Below are 25,215 nucleotides of genomic sequence, written 5' to 3'. Positions count from 1 at the left end.
TCATGTACAAAAATAGAATGATAAAAAGTAAAAGGCAAATTGTCCATAAAATCAATGTAAAATGGTTGCAACAAGTATCATAACACCAGCAAAGAAAGTGTATGTTACTCTGTAGCTCTCTCTTTCTGAATTTGGTGTATATGTTGGACCAAATATTATGCTCAGTAGAGGGTGGCCATTGTGATGCCAGTTTTTAAAAAGGGTTCCAGGGTGATCTGGGAAATTACAGACCGGTAAGCCTGACATCAGTGATGGGTAAAATAGTGGAAACTATTATAAAAAATAAAATTACAGAATACATAAATAAATGTGATTTAATGGGAGAGAGTCAGCATGGTTCAGCCAAGGGAAGTCTCGTCTCACCAATTTGCTTCATTTCTTTGAAGACGTGAATAAACACATGGATAAAGGTGAGCCAGTTGATGTAGTATATCTAGATTTTCAGAAAGCTTTGACAAAGTTCCTCATGAGAGACTCTTGAGCAAATTAAAGAGTCATGGGGTAGGAGACAATCCTGCTTATAATTGAACGAGAAAAACGCCCAAGTTCCGACCTAAATCGGGAGATGGACGTTTATCTCACAAAAACGAATAACGCGGTATAATCGAAAGCCAAACTTGGACATTTTCAACTGCACTCCATCGCAGAAGCATACAAAGTTGACGGGGGCGTGTCGGAGGCGTGGTGAAGGCGGGACTGGGGCATGGTTATCACCCGAACAGAGATGGGCGCCTTTCGCCGATAATGGAAAAAAAGTATGCGTTTGTAGCTAGAATTTAGGGCACTTTTCCTGGACCCTGTTTTTTCACGAATAAGGCCCCAAAAAGTGCCCTAAATGACCAGATTACCACCAGAGGGAATCGGGAATGACCTCCCCTGACTCCCCCAGTGGTCACTAACCCCCTCCCACCACAAAAAAATGATGTTTCACAACTTTTTATTTTCACCATCAAATGTCATACCCACCTCCCTGGCAGCAGTATGCAGGTCCCTGGAGCAGGTGTTAGGGGGTGCAGTGGACTTCAGGCAGGTGGACCCAGGCCCATCCCCCCCTACCTGTTACAATTGTGCTGCTTAATGCTTATTAGTCGTCCAACCCCCCCCCAAACCCACTGTACCCACATGTAGGTGCCCCCCTTCACCTCTTAGGGCTATAGTAATGGTGTAGACTTGTGGGCAGTGGGTTTTGAGGGGGATTTGGGGGGCTCAACACACAAGGGAAGGGTGCTATGCACCTGGGAGCTCTTTAACCTTTTTTTTGTTTTTGTAAAAGTGCCCCCTAGGGTGCCCGGTTGGTGTCCTGGCATGTGAGGGGGACCAGAGCACTACGAATCCTGGCCCCTCCGACGAACAAATGCCTTGGATTTATTCGTTTTTGAGCTGGGCGCTTTCATTTTCCATTATCGCTGAAAAACAAAAACGCCCAGCTCACAAATTGTCGAATAAAACATGGATGTCTATTTTTTGCGAAAATACGGTTCGGTCCGCCCCTTCACGAACCCGTTCTTGGAGATAAACGCCCATGGAGATAGACGTTTTCATTCAATTATGCCCCTCAATGTTCTATTGTGGATTAGGAATTGGTTATTGAATAGATAGCAAAGGGTAGGAATGAATGGCCATTTCTCTCAATGGAGGAGGGTGAACAGTGGAATGTCACAGGGATCTATACTGGGACCAGAGCTATTTCACATATTTATAACTGATCTGGAAATTGGAATGACGAGTGAGGTGATTAAGGGGTTCTTTTACTGAGCTGCGGCAAAGGGGGGCCTGCGCTAGCATTAGCAAGTGTTTTCAACTTGCGCTGAGGCCCCCTTTTACTGCAATGGGTAAAAGACTGGGGGGGTTTAAGAAATGACCATGTGGCAAGTGAAGCCCATTTTGGGAGGGCGCCCTTACCACCCCCCATTGAGGTGCTGGTAAGGGCTCCCTCGCTAACCCGGCAGGAACTGGCAGCGTGCGGTACTGCCTGATTACCACCAGGTAAATACCAGCACTACAAAAATTAATATATTCTTGTAGCACTAGAAATAGCATGTGCTGGGAGTGGGAACTACCTCCAGGCTGCTGAGGTAGCCCGGCTGTACTCCGGTTTAGCGAGTGGTAAGCCCGCATTGGGCTGACCGACACCTAGTAATAGACCCCCTAAATTTGGAGATGGCACAAAACTATTCAAGATTGTTAAAACAGATGAGGACTGTGAAAAATTGCAGGAAGACCTTAGGAAACTGGAAGACTGGGCATCCAAATGGCAGATGAAATTTAATGTAGACAAATGCAAAGTGATGCATATTGGGAAGAATAATCTGAATCATAGTCACCTGATGCTAGGGTCCACATTGAGGGTCAGCACCCAAGAAAAAGATCTTGGTGCTGTAGACAATATGCTGAAATTTTATGCCCAGTGTGCGGCGGCTGCCAAAAAAGCAAACAGGATGCTAGGAATTATTAGGAAAGGGATGGTAAATAAGATCAAGAATACTATAATGCCTCTGAATCGCTCCATGGTGCAACCTCACCTTGAGTATTGCATTCAGTTCTGGTCGCCGCATCTCAAAAAAGATATAGTGGAATTAGAAAAGATCCAAAGAAGAGCGACCAAAATGATAAAGGGGATAGAATGCCTCTTATATGAGGAAAGACTAAAGAGATTAAGGCTCTTCAGCTTGGAAAAGAGACTGCTGAGGGGAGATATGAGTGAGGTCTACAAAATCCTAAGTGATATAGAACGAGTAGAAATGAATCGATTTTTTACTCTTTCAAAAAGTACAAAGACTAGGGGACACTCGAGGAAGTTACATGGAAATACTTTTAAAATAAATAGGAGGAAATATTTTTTCACTCAATGAATAGTCAAGCTATGGAACTCTGCTGAAGGATGTAGTAACAGCGGTGAGCATATCTGGGTTTAAAAAAGGTTTGGACAAGTTTCTGGAGGAAAAGTCCATAGTCTGCTACTGAGACAGACATGTGGAAGCCACTGCTTGCCCTGGGATTAATAGCATTGAATGTTGCTACTATTTTTTTTTTTATTATTATTCTTTATTGATTTCAAATTATACACCAAGTATTACACTGGTAAAGAAAAGGTACATTTGTCCATAATTTTTAAAGGAAATATTCAAAAAATATATATATATAATAAATCCTGACAAGTACACACTAGTCCTCAAAATTAGATCCAAGATTTACAATAACCGGAGAATATAGTAACAATTTTAAAGAAAACAAAAACCGGTCTGGGGTTTTTCCCTTTTTCTATTCAAGCATGTTCTTTTCACTTCAAAGATCTTTTAGCAGTTATAAATTCACTAAGTTGTACAGATTCAGAAAAGACATATTTGACCGATCGATAGCAGACAATGCACTTACAATGATAACGTAAGAAAAATGTTGTACCTAGCTGGAGAACTCCTGGTTTCAATAATAAAAACTGTCTGCGTCTTTTTTGAGTCTCCTTAGAGACATCAGGAAATATACATATCTTAAAGCCCATAAATTCTTTTTCTCTATTTTTAAAATATTTCTTCATGATCATAATTTTATCAATAGGAATAGCTAAAGTTACTAATAATGTAGCCGGGGCTACTAAGTCCTCTGTTGGTGTCTCCAAAATCGCTAATACGTCAAGTGGTTCCTCTTGTTGTTGTATAGAGGGCCCGGTTTTCGCTTGCGGTAAATAATAAACTTGACTCATAGGTGGAAAATTTTCATCTGTAAATCCTAAAATTTCTTTCATATATCTGGCTAACATTTCTCTTGGAGGAATAGTTACAGCTCTCGGAAAGTTCAAAAGTCTTAAATTGTTTACTCTTTGGGAATTTTCCAGATTTTCGATTTTTTTCCTCATATTAGTAAAGTCTCTTATCATACTAATTTGTACCTCCTGCGTTTTTTCCACTTGTTGTAACGAGGTCTTAGATTTTCCCATTAGCTCTTTTTTCTCTCTTTCCATTGATTCAACATTTTTTTCTAAGTTTTTTACTCGAGACTCCAAGTCCAATATTTGTGGGCACAGTACTTTCCCTAAATTAGCAATCAAGCTCCATAAACTTTCCAGGGTAATCTCTGCTGGTTTATCTTGAAGGAAAATCAAAGTACCTTGTCTGAATGTTGCTACTATTTGAGTTTCTGACAGGTACTTGTGACCTGGATTAGCCACTGTTGGAAACAAGATACTGGACTAGATGGACCATTGGTCTGACCCAGTATGGCTATTCTTACGTTCATATGTTCTTTATGTGTTTCACTTCTCCTAGTGGGTGGCAACAGGGTTTCTGTGCTCTTATCCTTTCAATGGTTTCAGTTAACCATCTTTGTTGTTTCTCTGTGTTCCCCCGAGTTCTTTAAGTTTTGATCTTGTTGGAAACGTTAAGGATAAGTCCCTTGGTGGGTATATTACCCTATGGCTTCAAGATGCTATGTTCTCTCTGACTAAGATTCAAGATGAAGTGTCCTCATGACTAGTCTAGACCTCCTTCCTTAGAGCACACTGTGCCTCCGAGAGAGAACTGTGAGTCATGCTGACCTCCCTTAGGGGCCATTTTACTTAGGCACGGTAGGCCTAACGCAGGCCTACCACAAATCAATAACTCCGGTAGTGATGAAATCACTTTGGAGTGAGCGTTCCTGCAAGCATGACAGATCATCAATGTATCATTAGTATTATGCCAACATTGTATTATATGTCTAGTATTTGAATTCCAGTACTGCTAAATGTGTATATTTTTGATACAGTTTCACGGTAGCTCTATTATTAGGTTTCAATTTACTGTTTTCAAGTTTACCTCCTTTATTATATTTATGTTTATTCTTGGTTATTTTACTATTGTTATGCTGTTAACAAAATTGCAAGTTTTATGTTAAACTGTACCTGCTGTACACTGCCTTGGGTGAATCTCTTCATAAAGTCGGTTAATAAAGCCCAATAAATAAATAAAATGCTAAGCTGTGCTAGCAGTGCATGGCAGCCACTAGCATGGCTTAGTAAACAGGGGGGGAAAGGTTTGTTATCAAAACCCTTGAAAGACCTAAAAGATAGGCTCAGGGTGGGGAAGATATTTATAGGTATGGTCATTGTAAAATCTTTCCTTTCTATAGTCCAGTTTTCCCAGGTGCATTTTTACATAAGTGTATGCTTTCTCTGGGTCTTTAATACTGAGTAATTTCTTCATTAGAGGCCCCTCCTACATAGCAGGGGATAAAAAGTGGAGTAAGCCAAGCCTGCCCATCTGATTAGCTGATCTGGCTTTGTACAGTGGGTTTTTCCTTCTCCTGGGAGATGCAAACTACCCAACCCACAAGATTTCAACCAGACTACTCTGTTTGCCTCAGCTCAGTTTGTTTATCCTAAAGCTAAGGCCAATAAATCTTGAAGATTGTTTGCAATCCATATGACTCTTAAATGGCCTTGAAATGAAAATTCCTACTACGATGCTGAATCATCACAATGGTTTCGCCATTAAAACCAAAGATTATCCAGTTTTTCTGGAAAATGAGCATAAAATGAAAACAATAAATGCATGAATTGATTGGGAAAATAAACAAGGGAGGATTCACCCTCCACACCCCTCTGTCCGTGCTGTGGAGAACTTGCAGCTCATCTGCATATCCTCACAGCCTTCTATGGGGTGACTCCCAGGTCCACTCTGATCCACTCAGGGCCTTCGCTCAAGGTGCCCAGCGCTCCCACCAGCTTCCTTCCAGGTGCTGTGGAAAATAAACAATAAATGCATGAATTGATTGGGAAAATAAACAAGGGAGAATTCACCCTCCACACCCGTCTGTCTGTGCTGTGGAGGACATGCAGTCCATCTGCATATTCTTGCAGCCTTCTCCGGGGTGACTCCCTGGTCCACCCCAATCCTCCCAGGGCCTTCACTCCAGGTGCCAAGCGCCATTTTCTTCCAGTTACTACTTATGGCTCCAGTACACTTTCTCTTCTTGGTACTGTCCCTTCCTAATCTGTTTCTCCATCTGAAACCACTGTATACTGCAGGAACACATTGCCCACCCTCTGCTTTCATCATCTCACCATCTTTTTTGTCTTCTTCCTTCTTCTCAGCTCACAACCTTCAACATTTCCTTCCTTCCATTCAACCATCTCCATTCTATCTAAGTACATCGCGCCTTCATCGCTGTCACCATGCCTCTCCTACTGTTCTCTGTACTCTCTTACTCCTTCTCCTGCTCTCTGCTGAGGACATCAATCCCAATCCTGGTCCTCCACATCAGGTCTCATCCTGTTCACGCAGGTCACACCGTGATGTCTCCAATCTAATTTTTGTTCCTCTCCTCCCCCTTTCTTCCCTGCCTTTCTCATGTGCTCTGTGGAATGCCCGCTTTGTCTGCAACAAACTTTCCTACATCCACGACCTCTTTATCTTTCATACTCTCCATCTGCTCACCCTAACTGAAACGGCTTTGCTCTGAAGACTGTGCTTCAGCCGTGGCCCTGTGTCATAGAGGTTACCTTTTCTCCCATACTCCTCAACCCGTTGGCCGCAGAGGTGGTGTTGGGCTACTACTTTCACCCTCCTGTAGATTTCAACCTCTTCATCCACCTCAGTCTCACTGCTTCTCTTCCTTCAAAGTCCACTCCATTCATCTAGTTACTCCTCTGCCTCTCCGAGTAGCAGTCATTTATCAACCCCCTGATAAGTCCCTTTCTTCCTTTCTCACTGACTTTGATGCCTGGCTTTCCTTCTTTCTTGAACCTTCATCTCCTTCCCTCATTTTGGGGGATTTTAACATTCATGTCAATGATCCCTCTGATTCTTATGTTTCTCAGTTTCTCACTTTAACATCCTCTTTCAATCTTTAACTGTGCTCCACTACTCCCACTCACCAGAAGGCCACTGTCTTGATATTACCTTCTTCTCAAACTGCTCACTCTCCAGTTTCTGTGCCTCAGTTCTTGCCCTCTCTGACCATCACCTGATAATTTTCACACTTAAACACCCTCCCCTCCAGTCCCGTCCAATCTCAACTAATACATGTAGGAATCTTCAGGCTATTGACCCTTCTACTCTGTCCTCCAGTGTTTCTAATCTCTTCTCAACCACCACGTTATCCAAGTCTGTCAATGAGGCTGTCGCTTCCTATAATACTACTCTTTCCTCTGCTCTAGATACTCTCACTTCTCCATTCCCCATTCTGTAAGTTGTAACAAACCCCACTTTGGCTGACCTCTAGAATCTGCTACCTACGTTCCTGTGCCTGCTCTGCCGAATGCCTTTGGCTGAAATCCCGTGCCCATGCTGACTTCATACATTTCAAATTCTTGCTGACCTCCTTCCAGTCTGCTCTTTTACTTGCCAAACAGGACTACTATATCCAGTTGACAAATTCTCTTGACTCAAACCCGCAACATCTCTTTGCCACATTGAACTCTCTCCTCAAAGTGCCTTCACCTCCAACTCCCCCTTCACTTTCTCCACAGACTCTGGCTGAATACTTTCATGATAAGGTTCACAAAATTAACCTTGAATCATGTGCATAGTTTGGGGGTGAGGGGGAAAATGCCCCCCCCCCAAATGAGCTGCCACCCCATTGTTCTGCCTGGGCATCCCCCTGAGTGGTGCAGCTGCAGCAGCATCTCTCTTTCTCTACTGCCGCCACCAACACAACATTGGAATCTTCCAGTTCTTTCTCTCCTTCCAGCCCTGAAGCACCTGGTATTGCTTCCCCCTCGAGTCCTCCAATCCCCCAAGCCACCGACAACCTCAGTGAGAAAGCAGTATGCATTCTGCTTTAGACCTGCCCCCAGAAGCCTTTCTCTCTCCAACTTCTTGTTCCTGTGTAGGCGGGAAGCTGTAGGAGAGAGAAGGGCTTCCGGGGCAGGTCTAAAGCAGCATGTGTACTGCTTTCTCGATGAGACTGCTGGTGGCTCAGGGGATTAGAAGACTGAGGGTGGTGATACCAGGTGCCACGGGGCTGGAAGGAGAGAAAGAACTGGAAGACTCCAGTGCTGAGGTGGCAGCGGCGGGTGTGGGGGTTGGAATGAGAACGAGAGAGACAGGGGCGGGCCCGGGCATTGAAGGGTAAAAAAAAAAATGAGACAACTGGGGGGGAGTGAGAGAGAGAGATGGAAAAGGAGCAGAAGATGGATGGGACTAGGGGAAGGAGAGGGAGCAGAAGATGGATGCAACTTGGAGTGTGGGAGGAATGGGAATAAAGAAGAAGATGAGTGGGACTTGGTGGGGGAGGGAGAGGGAGCAGAAGATGTATGGGACTGGATGGTGTGGGTAGGGGGAGGGATAATGAGCAGAAGATGGATGTGACTAGGGTTGTGGGGGGAAGGGGAACAGAAGATGAGTGGGACTTGGTGATTGAATGGGAAAGGAAGATGACAAGAGGGAAGAGAAGAAATGGAAAAGCCAAACTGGAAAAGAATTGTTACTTAATATTTTTTAAAGATTGAGATGTGCCTGCTTTGTGAAATGTACATTTTTTTTGTAATTTTTTATTTTGCAGAGTACAGGAGAAAAAAATATTTCTGTTTCTCTCTTACCACTATTGCCCTGCTTGTAGAGTCTGGCTTTATTGAGTGGAGGGGAGGGGGGTTTCCATTTCAGTTTTAGTCTGAATGGGGTTTTTTTTGTGGTCCCCTATATATATATATATATATATATATATATACACACACACACACACATATTATGCTGGCTTCATATTCTGTGTTTTAGGCTTGTGTGTGTTTTGAATAATTATAAGATGTAGTATGCAAATGATATGCTAATGTGCCATGGCCCACCCTTTGCCCCCCCAAAATTAAACTGTCAAACTTCGCCCATGCCTTGAATTCTCAACCAAGTCACCCCCACCTCTCCTTCCCTTAGTCCATTCTCTCAACCCTCCTTCAACCTCTGCCTCCTTTTCTTCCTTTTCTGAAATCACTGAAGGGGACACTGCACATTTTCTTTCCTCCTTGAAACTAACTACCTGTTCCTCTGATCCTATTCCCACCCATCTACTTAGCACTATCTCTCCTACTGTCATCCCTTTTATCTGTCATATCCTCAATCTTTCACTTTCCACTGCGATGGTTCCTGATGCCTTCAAGCATACCGTAGTCACACCACTCCTTAAAAAACCTTCATTGGACCCTACCTGTCCTTCCAACTATCGCCCCATCTCCCTCCTCCCTTTCCTATCCAAGATATTTGAACATGCTGTTCACTGCCGTTGTCTTGACTTTCTTTCATCTCAAGCTATCCTTGATCCACTTCAATCTGGCTTTCGCCGTCTTCATTCAACTGAAACAGCGCTTGCTAAAGTCTCCAATGACCTGTTCCTGGCCAGATCCAAAGGTCTCTATTCTATCCTCATCCTTCTCGATCTATCTGCTGCTTTTGACACTGTTGATCACAGCCTACTCCTTGATACGCTGTCTTCACTTGGATTTCAGGGCTCTGTTCTTTCCTGGTTTTCTTCTTATCTCTCCCAGTGTACCTTTACTGTATACTTTAGTGGATCCTCCTCTACTTCTATCCCACTGCCAGTTGGTGTACCTCAGGGATCCGTCCTGGGACCTCTTCTTTTCTCCATCTATACTTCTTCCCTTGGTACTCTCATCTCATCCCATGGTTTTCAATATCATCTTTACGCTGATGACTCCCAGATCTACCTCTCCACACCAGAAATTTCAGCAGGAATCCAGGCCAAAGTATCAGCCTGCCTGTCCGGCATTGCTGCCTGGATGTCTCACCATCATCTGAAACTAAACATGAACAACACTGAGCTTCTTATCTTTCCCCCTAAACCAACCTCTCCTCTTCCCCATTCTCTATCTCTGTATATAACACTCTCATCCTCCCTGTCTCATCTGCTCGTAACCTTGGGGTCATGTTTGACTTCTCTCTCTCCTTCTCTGCACATATTCAACAGACTGCTAAAACCTGTCGTTTCTTTCTCTATAATATCACCAAAATTTGTCTTTTTTTTCTGAGCACACTACCAGAACCCTTATCCACACTCTTATCACCTCTCGCTTAGACTATTGCAACTTGCTTTTCACAGGTCTCCCACTTTGCTATCTCTCTCCTCTTCAATCTGTTCAAAATTTTGCTGCACAACTTATATACCACCAGTGTTACTATGCTCATATTAGCCCTCTCCTCAAGTCACTTCTTTGGCTCCCCATCTGTTTCCGCTTACAGTTCAAACTCCTCTTATTTACTTACAAGTGCATTCACACTGCAGCTCCTCAGTACCTCTCCAATCTTATCTCTTCCCTTCACTTCTCCCCGGGAGTTCAATTCACTGGGTAAATCTCTCCTATCTGCACCCTTCTCTTCCACCGATAACTCCAGACTCCTTTCCTTTTATCTGGCTACACCATATGCCTGGAATAGACTTCCTGAGCCGGTACATCAAGCACCATCTCTGGCCATCTTCAAATCTAGGCTAAAAGCCCAACTTTTTGATGCTGCTTTTAACTCTTAACCCTTACTCACTTGTTCAGTACCTATGTTTTATCATTCCCACCTTAGTAATTCCCTTATCTCTTATTTGTCCTGTTTGTGTGTCCTAATTAGATTGTAAGTTCTATCCAGAAGGGACTATCTCTTTTATGTCCAGTGTACAGTGCTGCTTAAGTCTAATAACACTATAGAAATGATAAGTAATAGTAATATTAGTCCTCCCCCATCTTCAGCAATTTGTCTTGAATAGTTACTAGAAAATAGTATGTGGTGTTTTTGTTTTGTTTATAAAGCTGTCAAGAATGGTAGAAGTTTTTTCTCAAATTTGCTGACATTGACTAGCAAGCTTGGATTGATTTATTTATTTATTTATTAGGATTTATTTACCACCTTTTTGAAGGAATTTACTCAAGGTGGTGTACAGCAAGAATAAGTCAAACATAAGCAATAGACAATTACAGCAGTAAAAATATTCAAATAATAGGAAGTATGGCATAGTATTCTATTCTATTCTGTTCCTGTTATTATATCCCACCTAAATCAACCTGGAATCAAAGCAGGTTACATCCAGATAAAACAACTAATATGGCATCAAGCATGTACTACAAATTTTCCATATATTTGCTAAATAAGTAGGTTTTCAATGCTTTCCTAAACATCATATAATTAGGAACTGTCCGTTTCTGAACTGGAACAGAATTCCAAATCCTGCTGGACTGAAAGTTAAACGAACTTTCATGAATGTGTTTAAAACAAACTTGAGTTACAGGAAGACCACCCAATCTTACTAATGATCGAAAACAAGAGGCAGAACAAACAGTATGAAAAGTAATTAACTGAACAAGAACTTGAGGGCGTCTCAGCATTTACCGCCAGATGATTTTTACCACGAGCTAAAAACTCTAGCGCGGCTTTGTAAAAGACCCCTCCAATGAGCAGCCTTTTTAGTGCACACGTGGCAGGCCATTTTATCAAAGCCCTTTTCCACGTTTGAAGCAAACCCTTTATAGCATTACCCCCACTATGGATATATGCAATATACGAAATAAAGTTTAATATTTAAAAGTACACTGGTTGATATTCAAAACGATTTAACTGGCCAAAATGGCCACTAACCAGTTAAATCACTTGTTTGTGGCTATCCACTCATTTTAAGCAGTACTTAGTCAGTTATCACTACTGAAAATCAGTGGTTAGCGGCTGTTCGGGGGTGTTCTGGGGGTGGAGTCAACACTTGGCCAGTATAATGACGGTATTCAGCACTTAGCCAGTCAGGGTACCTGCATAAATGGGACTGCAGAAAACACAGTCCTATCTGTATACAGCAACCCATAGCCACTTAAGTTCTGAATATAAACTTAATCAGATGTGTGTTAGCTGGTTCTGCATAAACCAGTTATTCAATGCCAAAGCCCAGACATGGCCCAGTATTGAACATCCAGGAATAACGCCGGCAGTGGTCAACAAGCACTCACTGCTGCTGGCTGCATATGTACCCCATGAAGTCCATTTATGGGACTGTTCTGGAAAGGGTGATCATGATTGCTGAGTTCAATTATCCAGTCCTCTAGGGAGGGGCCAAGGAGTCTGAAAGTTAATTGAGGAGGGGGCTCAAAGCTGAAAGTTCACCTAGGATACCTAATACCCTTGCACCAGTTCTCCCCTTTCCTGGTTTGCAGGAGGAAGAGGCAGAAAATGTTCTGCAGGATCCAACTTCAGTTGGCTTTCATCCATTGGAGCATGACTTTTCTGAAGTGGATGAGTTTGACGTCATATAATGTCGGCTGCAGAATGCTAGTGTCCAACAACAGCATTCATGCTGTCTGTGGGGCCCAGGGTTACAGGTTGCACTGTTCCATGCTCCTCCCTCTTGATGTGTCTGCATGCCAACCCAAACGGCCTACCATACCCAGACCTGCCAAGTCTCCCACTTTTAGCGGGAGACTCCCACTTTCGCTGGTCATTTCCTGCTGAGAAATCGGGATCTCCTGCTGAGTGCCTCCCGTCCAGTGACAGCAGGAAGCGCCTTCATATAGCACCATCTCCTGCTACTGCTGATCCTACGCCCCACGGCAGCAGGAGATGAGGTTTTATGAAGGCTTTGCCTGATGCCACAGGATGGGGAAACCATTCCTGTAGCCGCTGGCCGTTAATCAGCTGTGCTAGGGGTGGGGAAATGGGTGGAATTGTGGGTGGAGCTAGGTGGAGCAATGGGTGGGGTGGGGCAGAGTTGGTGGTGGGGCTGGGGTGGGCTGGGACAGACTGTAAATCTCCTGCTGAGTGGATCAGCCCCCTTGGCAGCTTACCCCAACATGTGGTTATAAGAACTGCACGACGTTTTTTATCAACATGCATTGTAGGTAATGTTTTGGCAGTTTGAAATTAACTGCCAGGAACATGTGCACAAAAATACTTACAGACTTTACATCTAGGTAGACTACTGAAATCCGATCCCTAACTAGTATGCCAAATACCACTTGGTATCCTATCGTCTATAATCTTTTACTTACCATAAGAAAAGGGAAAGACAGGGCTGGCCCAGCTATTAACCAGGACTAGGCAATTACCTAGGGCAGCAGCTTCTGGTGGGGTGTCAAAGAACAAATGAAGTCAAAGCAAAACAATAAGTCTTGTCAACCACACAAACTCAAATAAGTATTCAAAATAGCCCATTTACAGATTATTTGGGGATGAATGGTGTTGGGTGATCATGATTATTGAGGGGCAAAGGGGCCTATAAGTTCATTAGAGGGAGTGCAAGGCTGAAGGCTTCCCTAGGACACCTAATATCTTTGCAGCAGCTCTGGGGGAAGAAAGCTCTTTCAAACTGAAGCATCAGCTTATTTTATGGGACATAATATACTTGTCCTCTTTTGCAATTTTTGGTACTGTGCCTAGTGTTATATATTCTGAGTCATCTGTCCATTCCGATGGGCTTTTCCAGTACATTTGCAGATAGTAAATTAAAAGACTGCCTTATTATCTACGTTGTTGGTCTGCTGTTTGTTTTGCTGCATTTGCAGATAGTAACATTTTGGTGGGGAGCCGGAAACTGGCTAACATCAAAAAAATGCAGGAATTTAGAAACAACAACCAGCTGGAACTTTGATGGCTTCTGGCTTTATAAGAAGAGGTACCAGAAATGGGTGAAACCATGTATCATGGAGTATACAGAAGAAGTGTTCAAAAGCTGAGAACAGTCATACAATGTGATGTATAATATAAGCAGGAAGCAGCAATTGTTAAAGCAACATGTATTTCTGAGAAACAGAGTCCTGCACTGAAGTTTAAATCCACGGAGAGAAGAGATTAACACACAGGAGCTGATGCAGCAGAGTGCGTGAGGCTTTAAGCACTGGTCACCTCGGTTTTTTTAACGCACAATGTTGTGGGCACACAGTGCAAAAACAAATTTGTGCACAAGCCAGCAATGTGCAAAACCTTGTGTAGAACCAGCACACAGTCTATGTAAATCCCTAATAATGAAGCTATTAGCAAATACAAAAAAAGTGCGCAGGAGATCCAAAGATTGATCTCGGTGCTGGAGCTTTAACGCAAGATCTGAGGAAGCATAAAGGGGTCTTTTACTTAGGCGCGCTGGCATTTTTAGCGCACACTAAATGCTAAAAATGACCATAGGAATACATGGGCGTCTTTAGCGTTTAGCGCACACCTATTTTGAGCACGTGCTAAAAACACCAGCACACCTAAGACCCCCTAAGTTTTTCTGCAGTCAGCTGTAAGCATAGAAGACCGACAACTTTGGGGGGGGGGGGTTCCACAGAGAGCATGGGTACAAGAAAAAAAGACAGAACTGAAGGGAGATGTGCAGGAGCAAAGGTGTGCTGGGCTGTTGAAAATTGCATGCATGCAGTCCTGGATTAAGCAAAATAAGCACATGCTTAGGGCACCAAGGGAAGAGGAGGGGGCACCACAGAGTTTTCCCCGCTAGCTATCATGCCCCTAACTCTTTCATTAATGTCTGCCAAACCCATTAACCAACATGAATTTCATTGTTTTTCTATTCATTATAAATATATATGATGTCTTCTTTCATACAATAATGATATTTCTCAGCACTTACTGAATCCTGATCTTGTCAGTTAAACAACGGAAGGGCCGAGGGGCACCATTCATGGGCATAGCCACAGGTGGGCCTGGGCCTACCCAGCAGTGCTACACCTTTAACATAGCTTGCATGAAGGGGATCAGGCTGGGCTCCCATGGTCCTGCATCTCCCTCCTTTCTGTCACTCTCACGAGAACGACAGTGACAGCGGCGGCAATTCCCACATGCTCTTCTGGTGCCGATAAGCCAGAAGCCTCCTTTCTGCCATGTCCTGGCCCCCTATGTCACAACTTCCTGTTCTGACTCGGCGGCAGGATGCTGCACAAAGGAGGCTTCCATCATAGCAGCAGGCAGCATGTGAGAATCGCTACCACTGCTGGAGACCTGTTCACACAAGAGCAATGCTTAAGGGAGGGAGATGCAGGACCACGGGAGCCCAGCCTGCTTCCCTCCACACTGTCGCTGCCAGGAACTTGATCATAGAAAGGTGTGAGGTAGGGTAGGGATTGAGAGATGCTGCGGGGGGGGGGGGGGGGGAATACTCAGTTTCACTAAAACGAGCATGCAAGTGATGTGAGGGAAGAGCAGGGCAGGCAATGCAGTGGAGACTTGCGCTGTACAAATGCTTCAGATGGCGGGGGTTGGGGACCCCCCCCCCAGCTAAAGTATGTGAGGCGGCAGGGCAGCGGGTAGGCAGGACAAAATGTGCCCCTCCCACTTTGGGCTCTAGACCCCACACACACACACACACACACTCACAAATCAAGGTCTGGCTATGCCACTGATGTAAAATGGACCTTTTAGTGTTTCCTATGCTTAGGTACACTAGAGTATGCTTATGAGGCATCTATTCTGGAAAGGAAGGTAGATGTCTGCTTTCCTTTATAAACAGTTTAAATAAGTGCATCTAATTTTGGCGCAAGCAGTTACACCAGTTCTACAGATAGTGTAAATGCTCATGCTTGAATCAGGGCCGCCAAGAGGGGGGGACGGGGGGGGGGGGGCAAAATTCCCTGGGCCTGGACCTCCAAGGGGGGCCCGGCACCGTGGTCTCTCTTTCTCTCTTGCTTCTGCCGGATCCCGAGAGATCGCGTCCTGACAGGAGCAGGAGACAGAAAACTCCGTCGCCGCAGCCAGGCCCCTCTTGGCAGCTGGGGAGGACCCGGAGAAGCAATTCCAGCGCTGCTCTTCTGCCCAGCTGAGCGGCGGCTTTTCCTTTCAGGGCACATGCTCAGTTTTGAAACCGAGCATGCCCTGAGAGTAAAAGCAGCTGCAGGGACAGGCAATCGGCAGAAGAGCAGTGCTGGAGAAAGACGTCTTATGCTGGAGGGGCCTCGGGATTCTCACCAGCCAACAAGGTATTTCGGCAGCGATCTGGGGAGGCGGCAGCGATCTGGGGGGTCCAGCAACGACGATTGTGGGGGAGGGCAGCCGCGATCCATGGGAGGGGACGGCGGCAGCCCTGCGCTGGGTCTCGGCGGCCCTGGCTTGAATTGCTAAAACATGCATGTAAATTACAAAATTCTCTAATTCAAGTGCATAAATGTGCCCTGCCTATGCTTCACCCAGACTCAGCTCATACGTATGACCATCTTCAAACAAGTGACATCGCATATAGGCACCTTTTTATTGAATAGTACATAGCCAAAATATTGGTATTTATGCACATATATACATGGGTAGATGCCAGTATTTTGGTCATTCTCATGCATACTTAGTGCCTAAATATTGGCACCTGCTTTATAGAAATACCCCCTTTAGAGGTTTATGGACTTCCTTGGTGCTGCCCTTGTCTTCCCTCATGTGCAGGTCTATCTATAAGTTGGCATGTGACTCCTGTGTTTTATTGTTATTTTTTTTTAAATGTTGTTTTACTGTGGTTGGGGTTTTGTTCACCTCTGGGTAACTCTAGCAGTCTATAAACATTTTTAAATATATAAAATTAATATTTATTGTCAAAAAGAGATTATAAATAGTGGAAGCCTCAAGTCCTATCCTACATTATGAGTTTCCTAGCACATAATAACATTGTAAATGATGGCAGATAAAGACCTGTATGGTCCATCCAGTCTGCCCAACAAATCAGCCAGAGCCATATTATTCTCATACCTGCAACACAGGCATGATCAAGAGAAGATCTATTATCAAGACATGATTACTACTACTACTACTACTACTATTTAACATTTCTAAAGTGCTACTAGTGTTACGCAGCGCTGTACAATTCAACATAAAGGACAGTCCCTGCTCAAAGAGCTCACAATCTAAAGACAGTCAGTCCGATAGGGGTAGTCAAATTGGGGCAGTCTGGATTTCCTGAGAGGTGAGAGTTAGGTGCCGAAGGCAGCATTGAAGAGGTGGGCTTTGAGCAGCGACTTGAAGATGGACAGGGAGGGGGCTTGGCGTAAGGGCTCAGGAAGGTTGTTCCAGGCATAGGGTGAGGCGAGGCAGAATGAGCGGAGCCTGGAGTTGGCGGTGGTGGAGAAGGGTACCGAGAGGAGGGATTTGTCCTGTGAACGGAGGTTTCGGGCTGGAACGTAAGGGGAGATGAGGGTAGAGAGGTATTGAGGTGCAGCAAACTGAGTGCATTTGTAGGTAAGGAGGAGAAGCTTGAACTGTATGCAGTATCTGATTGGAAGCCAGTGAAGTGACCTGAGGAGAGGGGTGATATGAGTAGATCGGTTCTGGCGGAATATAAGACGTGCAGCAGAGTTCTGGACAGATTGAAGGGGGGATAGATGGCTAAGTGGGAGGCCGGTGAGGAGTAGGTTGCAGTAGTCAAGGTGCGAGGTAATGAAAGCATGGACGAGGGTTCGGGTGGTGTGTTCAGAGAGGAAAGGGCGAATTTTGCTGATGTTGAAGAGGAAGAAACGACAGGTCTTGGCTATCTGCTGGATATGCGTGGAGAAGGAGATGGTGGAGTCGAAGGTGACTCCGAGGTTGCGGGCAGATGAGACGGCGAGGATGAGGGTGTTATCAACTGAGATGGAAAGTGGAGGAAGAGGAGAAGTGGGTTTTGGTGGAAAGACGATGAGCTCGGTCTTGGACATGTTCAGTTTCAGGTGGCGGTTGGACATCCAGGCAGCAATGTCGGATAGGCAGGCCGATATCTTTGCCTGGGTCTCCGCGGTGATGTTTGGTGTGGAGAGATACAGCTGGGTGTCATCAGCATAGAGATGATACTGGAAGCCACGAGATGAGATCAGGGAGCCCAGGGAAGAGGTGTAGATTGAGAAGAGATTAAACCAATAATCCAGTGATATTGCTGACATTTTACACAAACCACTCTTGGAGAATATAAACTCAACAGAAATAATTCCAACCTAATAAAAGGAAAAACTGTACCAAATGGAACCTCAAACCTCCAACCTCCAAACCTCAAACCTCCAAACAAGGGACCATTCCAATGGAACTTAAACACACCTTGTATAAAGCGGAGTAAGTTAATATCATAGGTTCCTCCTTCTTGGGAGGAGCCTATGATATTAACTTACTCCGCTTTATACAAGGTGTGTTTAAGTTCCATTGGAATGGTCCCTTGTTTGGAGGTTTGAGGTTCCATTTGGTATAGTTATTATAGGTAGGGGAAGTTTTTTCCTCTCAGTGAATGGGACACCCTCAAACAAACTTGGCATATAATATAAACTCCTTTTATTAGGTTGACATTTTACACACGAATTTCAACCTAAAGATGTCTTCCACTCCCCCACTGAGATACACAGCACTCGCACTCTTGACATATGATGTGAATGCAATAAGATACCCATACTTGATCCTGATTTGACTTTGCCATTTAAGGGACACAGACTGTAGAAGTCTCCCTGATATTGATCTACTTTCCAACAGCTAGAGGCATGTAGAGGAGTAGCTTAGTGGCTAGTTTCAGTGGACTTGGATCCTGAGGAACTGGGTTCAATTCCCCCTACATCTCCTTGTGACTCTGGGCAAGTCACTTAACCCTCTATTGCCCCAGGTACAAATAAGTACCTGTATATACTTTATAAACTACTTTGAATGTAGTTGCAAAAACCATAGAAAGGTGGTTTATCAGGACCTTTTTCCACTCTCAGCCCATCTTGATCTGTCTTGACATTTTTGGAACACAGACCATAGAAATCTGCTTGGCACAAGACTTACTTCCCAACCACTGGAGTTACTTTTCAAGTATCACTCTTACCCATTATAACATATCGACAGACATGAGGTCATAAATTTTGTTTTGATGACCTTGATGACCTGATGTCTAACCTGCAAAGTCCTCCTTATCCAAGAAACAACTCAATCTCCAGTAAGCGACCCTCGAAAATAATTTTACTGAGTCCTTGTTTTTTGCCCCAGGACTGAGAGAGCTCTGATTCTATTATTGACTCAGATGACGACCTTTCAATGCTTCAGTGGAATGTGAGCTTGGCAGCCAGCTCAAAAAATCTAACTGCAATGGCAAACCCATAGGGAACAACATTTTTGCTTTGTAAACTATATTTAAGGAAGAAAACATATTAAGACCTCTTATTTCATGTTTTAAAAAAAGCATTATTTACTTAGAAATCTAGTGTATCATGATCCCTAAAGCCAGCTTCTATCAAATGTATATCTTTCTTAATACTAAGAGTCTCTTACCCCTTTAAATAATATTTATGATGATAAAATATTTTTATTTTCTTTTAGCTATTAACGTTAAGGACTCTTTTAACAAAACCGTGGTAGTGATTTCCGCATGGCAAATGTAACAAAGCCCATTGAATGGACTTTGTTGCATTTGTCATGAGAAAATTACTACAGCAGCTTTGTAAAAGGAGCCCTAAGTATGCTTTATAAATAGCTTTGATGGATGTGTACTGAAAGGTGGTCTAGTAAATTTGTTTTTTTAATTTTATTTATTGATAACAGATGCAACTTATTTACCAAATAAACAATTCATTAATCTTGAATACAACTTCTCAGCTGTTATGAAAGAGTAAACAACAACTGACTGATCTACACCTCTATGCAGTTCCTTGCTTACCATAATTGTTTGTTTTATTTAGCTGCCCCCATCACCTGCTGCAGATAACTCAAGCTAAGCTTTAGTAAAAGACACCCTAAGCAATCAAAAGCAAATCAATGTGTCAATAGTGAGCCCTTGGCAGTCAACAGTTTTTCTTTTTTAAAATGCTGGCCTCTACAGGCTTTTCTATACCCAGATTCAGCAATGGGCCATACCTGAATACCAACATTGAATATCCAGCTATTAGGTGGCCACCTGGAGTTATCTGAGTATCACCAATACTCAGCAACAGTACCTGAATATCTATGTGGTTAATATAGGTGTAAGCACCCTTTTTAGAGCACCTAGGCACATGCCTAGACACATCCTGGGGGTGAGACAAGGGGCACATAAATTATTTATTTGGTGGGACCAGGGCTGAGGCCAACCTTGAGGTTAAAGGGCCAGGCAAGCAAGGCATCAGACTTCCAAATACACAAAATCCAGACCACACGATGAGGTAACTTTAAAAAAAAACTGGAACTTTACTGCATTCTCAATTTATAAAGCAAAGGAACATGTCAATCACCAACTTATATACATTGGATGTCCATTTCTCCTCGCACTTCTTAAATGTTAAAGCTACTCAGGGTAGACTGATAATATTCAGATAGTTAACAGCACAGTTCAGTAAGATATTACATTTACACAATTTGATGGTCACCTTTGCTGCTCTAGCCTGGTACAGTAGAAGATGTTTCTTATTCTGAAATGTTCTTCCACTCTGACAGCTGTGGACACAGCCAGATGAGAGTTGGCAATTCCAGTGTCCAGATGCTGAGCTTGGAATGTGTTTTTCAAGCAGCATCTGGAACAGGATCGCTTCCTGACCTTCTGTGGACAGACCTGTTTAGGAAGTCTCTAGGCCAGCTGGGAATTTAACATGGGCAAGTTCCAGAGCGAGAATCTCCTTGTATTCTGCCTGCTCTATAGCACACCTTCCATCAGAGAAGCTATGTCCCGCATTTGTTTCTCAAGATCTGTTCACTCTTGCCATTTTTTATACTTGTTGAGTTTTGGCACATGGAAACTGTCCAATTTAATTTTAAATTTAGATTTTGCTCACACCTTTTTCAGTAGTAGCTCAAGGTGAGTTACATTCAGGTACACTGGGTATTTGTCCATAATTGTTAAATGTGGTGTCATCCATTAACCCAAATTTACTCTGAATTATGTGATCAATCAAATCATGGGTCCCCTTAAACGTTTCCAGCTTATGTCTCACAGATTAAAAGCATTTCAAAGTCTAGACCGAAATGTATACATCTTGTAGTTCAATACGATAAGTATGCAACTACCATGCTTTTGTTTTTGTTAGTGGAATAATGATAATCTCTCTCAGTCTGTTCACGTGTTTAAAGTCATCATCAGACTGATACTTACATGGGACCCAAGGCAGATAGAAATCAAAAGGCCCTCACTACCTTTAAAATGCAGTGCTCTGCAGACAAAGGAGCTGGGGAGTCCATCAGTATCAAGGAACTTTCAGTGTCTTTGTGCAGGAGCTGTGATAAGCATGCCCTTTACCCCATCAGACCCACTGTATGGAAGATACTGAGGCTGATCAGTTGCATGGCTGTAGCTACCCTTCCACTTAACAATGCTGAGGGGCCCTTTTACTAAAGGGTTGGCGCACGCCAATCCAGAACTACTGCTGGGCTATTACAGTACTACTACTACTACTTAACATTTCTATAGCGCTACTAAACGTACGCAGCGCTGTACACTTGAACATGAAGAGACAGTCCCTGCTCGACAGAGCTTACAATCTAATTAGGACAGACAAACAGGACAAATAAGAGATAAGGGATTTACTAAGGTGGGGATGATAAAATAAGGGTACTGAACAAGTGAATAAGGGTTAGGAGTTAAAAGCAGCATCAAAAAGGGGGGCTTTTAGCCTAGATTTGAAGACGGTCAGAGATGAAGCTTGACGTACCGGCTCAGGAAGTCTATTCCAGGCATATGGTACAGCAAGATAAAAGGAACAGAGTCTGGAGTTAGCGGTGGAGGAGAAGGGTGCAGATAAGAGAGATTTACCCAGTGAACGGAGTTCCCGGGGAGGAGTGTAGGGAGAGATGAGAGTGGAGAGGTCCTGAGGAGCTGCAGAGTGAATGCACTTATAGGTCAATAAGAGGAGTTTGAACTGTATGAGGAAATGGTTAGGAAGCCAGTGAAGTGACTTGAGGAGAGGGTTAATATGAGCAAAGCGCCACTGGCGGAATATAAGTCATGCAACAGAATTTTGAACAGATTGGCTAGGAGCCCAGCGGTAGTTCCCACCCCCAGCGCGCACCAATACCGGCGATACAAAAATATTTTCTATTTTTGTAGTGTCAGTGGTTACCTCTGGGATAGTGCGGGAGCCCTTAGCGCTTCCTCAATGGGTGGTGGTAAGTGCTCCCCCCACCCCACCCCCGAAATGGTTGCATGGCAAGTGGTTCACTTACTGCATGGCTGTTTCTTTTTGAGAAAAAAAAAACAGCTTCTTATCCACTGTGGTAAAAGGGGGCCTTCTCGTGTGTCAAAAACACGTGCTGATGCTAGGGCAAGCTCCTTTTTACTGCAACTTAGTAAAAGAACCCCTGAGTCACTTGAGAGTTTTAGTTCCACAGAAATAACTTCATGTCATTAGGAAGCCAAGTACCAAAACCAGACTTGGGATGGGAAGCCAGAGACATCTTTATACTATGTGATCACCATATGAGGAAAATTGAAAACAACATTGAGGAAGTGGTTAGGAAACTAGCTAGGGGATGAACATTGACTTTCACTTCATTATTAAAATCTTGATGTGCAGTGTGATGAGGGCATTCAAGCTTAGACAGCTGAAAGGAGAAATAAATTAGCCTCCTTTCTATAGAAACCATATGAGTGGCCCACTGTTAAAATATGTATTATAATTTCTAAGAAGAAAACAAGCTATATTAAAATTGGAAAGCCCCAACGATATATATATTTTTGTACGGTAGATTGAGCATTGAAAATTATTAGCTGTCAATGATAGGCAATCATCACAGAACAATTGATGACAGACAGGCTTTGTCTGCAAAAAATAATCACAGCAAAAATTGAAGACCAGAAAGCCAAATGTTCAAAGTGTATAGTATCCTTGTTCAAAATAAGATCAAGGTCTTGAAGGCATCATTGCTGCAAAGCAATGAATGAAAAACTTAAAATGAATAGGTTTGACTGAAACTACATAAAGGGTGTCTTTCAAAGCCATTTCTAAGTGAAAATGAGCTATTTGAAAATGATCTGCCTTGTATAGGGTTTAAAATGCAAGCATAGGTCCTTAGGAGTGGAGGAATAGTCTAATGGTTAGCGGCATGAGCTATCATCCTAGAGAACTGGGTTCAATTCCCACTACAGCTCCTTGTGATCTTGGGCAAGTCACTTAACCCTCCATTGCCTCAGATACAAAATTAGATTGTGAGACCTTCAGGGACAGAGAAATACCCAGCGTACTTGAATGTAACTCACCTTGAGCTACCACTGAAACATCCTATTATGTTATTTTCCCCTTAGTGCATGTTAAAGGGGAGTAATAAGTGTTATATTACTATAATGCATGTTAGGTACTGCAGGATACATAGTAATGAGGTGCAAAGCATTAATGTGGCTTGCAATGAGCAACAGAAGTTGTGTTATTCCTGGAAAAATACCACCAGAAAAAAAACTAGCAGTATGTTTCCATCCTAGCAAAGCTGCTGCCCAATACTCCTGGGCAGCTTCCCCCCCCCCCCCCCCCCCCCCCCCCGCCAAAGCTACTCCCTCTTGGCTAGACTTCCACCAATTCTGAATTCCCATAGTCCCCTCCCCCCCCCCCCCCCCCCCCCCCCCCAAGACCTATCTTGTAAATCCCAGGAGGCATATTGGGATTGGAGCAGGATTGATTCAGTCATTCCTGCACTTTCCACAGCCGGGTTCAAAATGGTGCCAGTGAATTCCAGCAGTAGTCTCAAGGTACTACCACTAGAGGTCAAGCTGCAGACTACCATATGATTTTTTGGCTTCTCGCTGCTCGACTACTGGTACAATAAATCCATTCAAGAAATTTACAATCTACGTGGCAGAAAAGATAAGACAATCACGCTTCTGTACAGATAGGCAATGCCAAAGTAACCATCTTGGTAGTTGTGATGCCTCCATTCTGTAGTCATGGCCAAAGCAGCAGAAGTTTGTAAAAAAAAAAAAAAAGAACGACCTGGCACAGGCAATTTGAGGCTGAAGCAAACCAACACAACAAGTGTGAAGTTGAGAAGTATCCTAGTGGTTAGAGCACCAAATTGACAGCCTAGTCAAGTCCCGTTGCTGCTCTCTGTGACCTTGGGCAAGTCACTTAACCCTCCATCACCTAAGGTACAAATGTACCTTGTAAGTCCTCCAGGGTCAGAAAAGTACTTTTTGTACCAGAATGTAACTCCCTGGAGCTAGTACAGAAAAAGATGTGAGCTAAATCCAAACAAATAAATGAGTTTGCCTTACAATACACACTTAAACATAACATTTCATTGTCTCTTTTAAAATTCTCTGAAATACGTCTCTTTTCATGTATAAGTACTAGCACTTATATTTGAAAGCTGCTAAATGATTCCACCTTTTATTCAATATATATTTTTGCACAATCGATGCTCCCACTGTACCTGCCAGCAAATACACCTTTATTTGCCAGTATCCTTGTCTATAGGTTATAACAGGCTCCATGTTTGGCGGCATCTTATAAAGTATCAGGAGAATTATAACATCCTGACATGGACATTCTAATTCCTACCTCTACTTGTGGCTTTACATGTTTTTTTTTTAATTTTTTATTTATAACCATTTAAATTTTTACAAGCGATAAAACAACTTGCTGGAAATACAGAGAAAGTAATATGTAGGAATTATTTCAGTCAGGTAATTCTATTCTCTTCCTTAGACCACTAAATAGGGAGAGTGAAACAAGATAAGGAGATCAATTAAACAGTAAACAGAAAAAAAAAAAGGTGGTATTAACCTGATTATCCCCAGATATTACTCGTCTAATTTATTATTCCACATTGATCATCTGGTTGGCTTCTTCAAGGCTAATACAGTGTATAGTCAAATAATTTCATTGAAAAACATACTTATTGTCCAATATTAGTTAGAAATAATACATCTGATTACATTCTTTCTCTTTTAAAAAACAGAAGTTATTTAACAATACATATACTTAGGTCTCTAATTCAAATCCCACTGATTAAAGTAATCCTAGTTTTCACAGGCTTCACTCCTTTTAAAGTAATAATTTGAGGAAATATTTCTGAGGAAAACTTTAGGAGTCATACCCGGAACTCTGGGAAAAACAATAATCTCTATATTAATCATCTATAATAATATTCATTTTATAGGCTTTACATGTTTTAATTGTCCAATAGTTTGGGAAATTTACGGTATTACTGCAGTCTGTTAACATTGCCATAAAAGTCTTTTTTTTTCAACTGGACAATTGAGAAAAACTATTTGCATTGAGGGAATATGTAGCAGATTCAGAGCCAAATTAAAAATATGTTGGAAGTAGCTGTGATTGTCCAAGTAAATCTGAGTTACTTAGATACTGATCTCTACCTGGATCTGAAACTGGTTGGAGGTTTGCCCATTCTTCCCAAACCACTCAAGAAAGACATGTGTACAAGCAAACTAAGTTTACCACGTCTAATCCATGTCACT

The 25,215-nt window shown here is 43.0% G+C and overlaps 1 protein-coding gene across 49 annotated transcripts in view; it reads left to right on the top strand.

Moving 5' to 3' along the window:
* ABI3BP (ABI family member 3 binding protein) overlaps window positions 1–25,215 on the top strand; it is a 477,114-nt gene that overhangs the window by 336,128 nt on the left and 115,771 nt on the right. The gene's annotated exons all lie outside the window — the stretch shown is intronic.

This window comes from Microcaecilia unicolor, chromosome 5 (genome assembly GCF_901765095.1).
Source record: "Microcaecilia unicolor chromosome 5, aMicUni1.1, whole genome shotgun sequence".
NCBI classification, from domain to species: Eukaryota; Metazoa; Chordata; class Amphibia; order Gymnophiona; family Siphonopidae; genus Microcaecilia; species Microcaecilia unicolor.
This window is presented reverse-complemented; position numbering and strand designations above follow the sequence as displayed.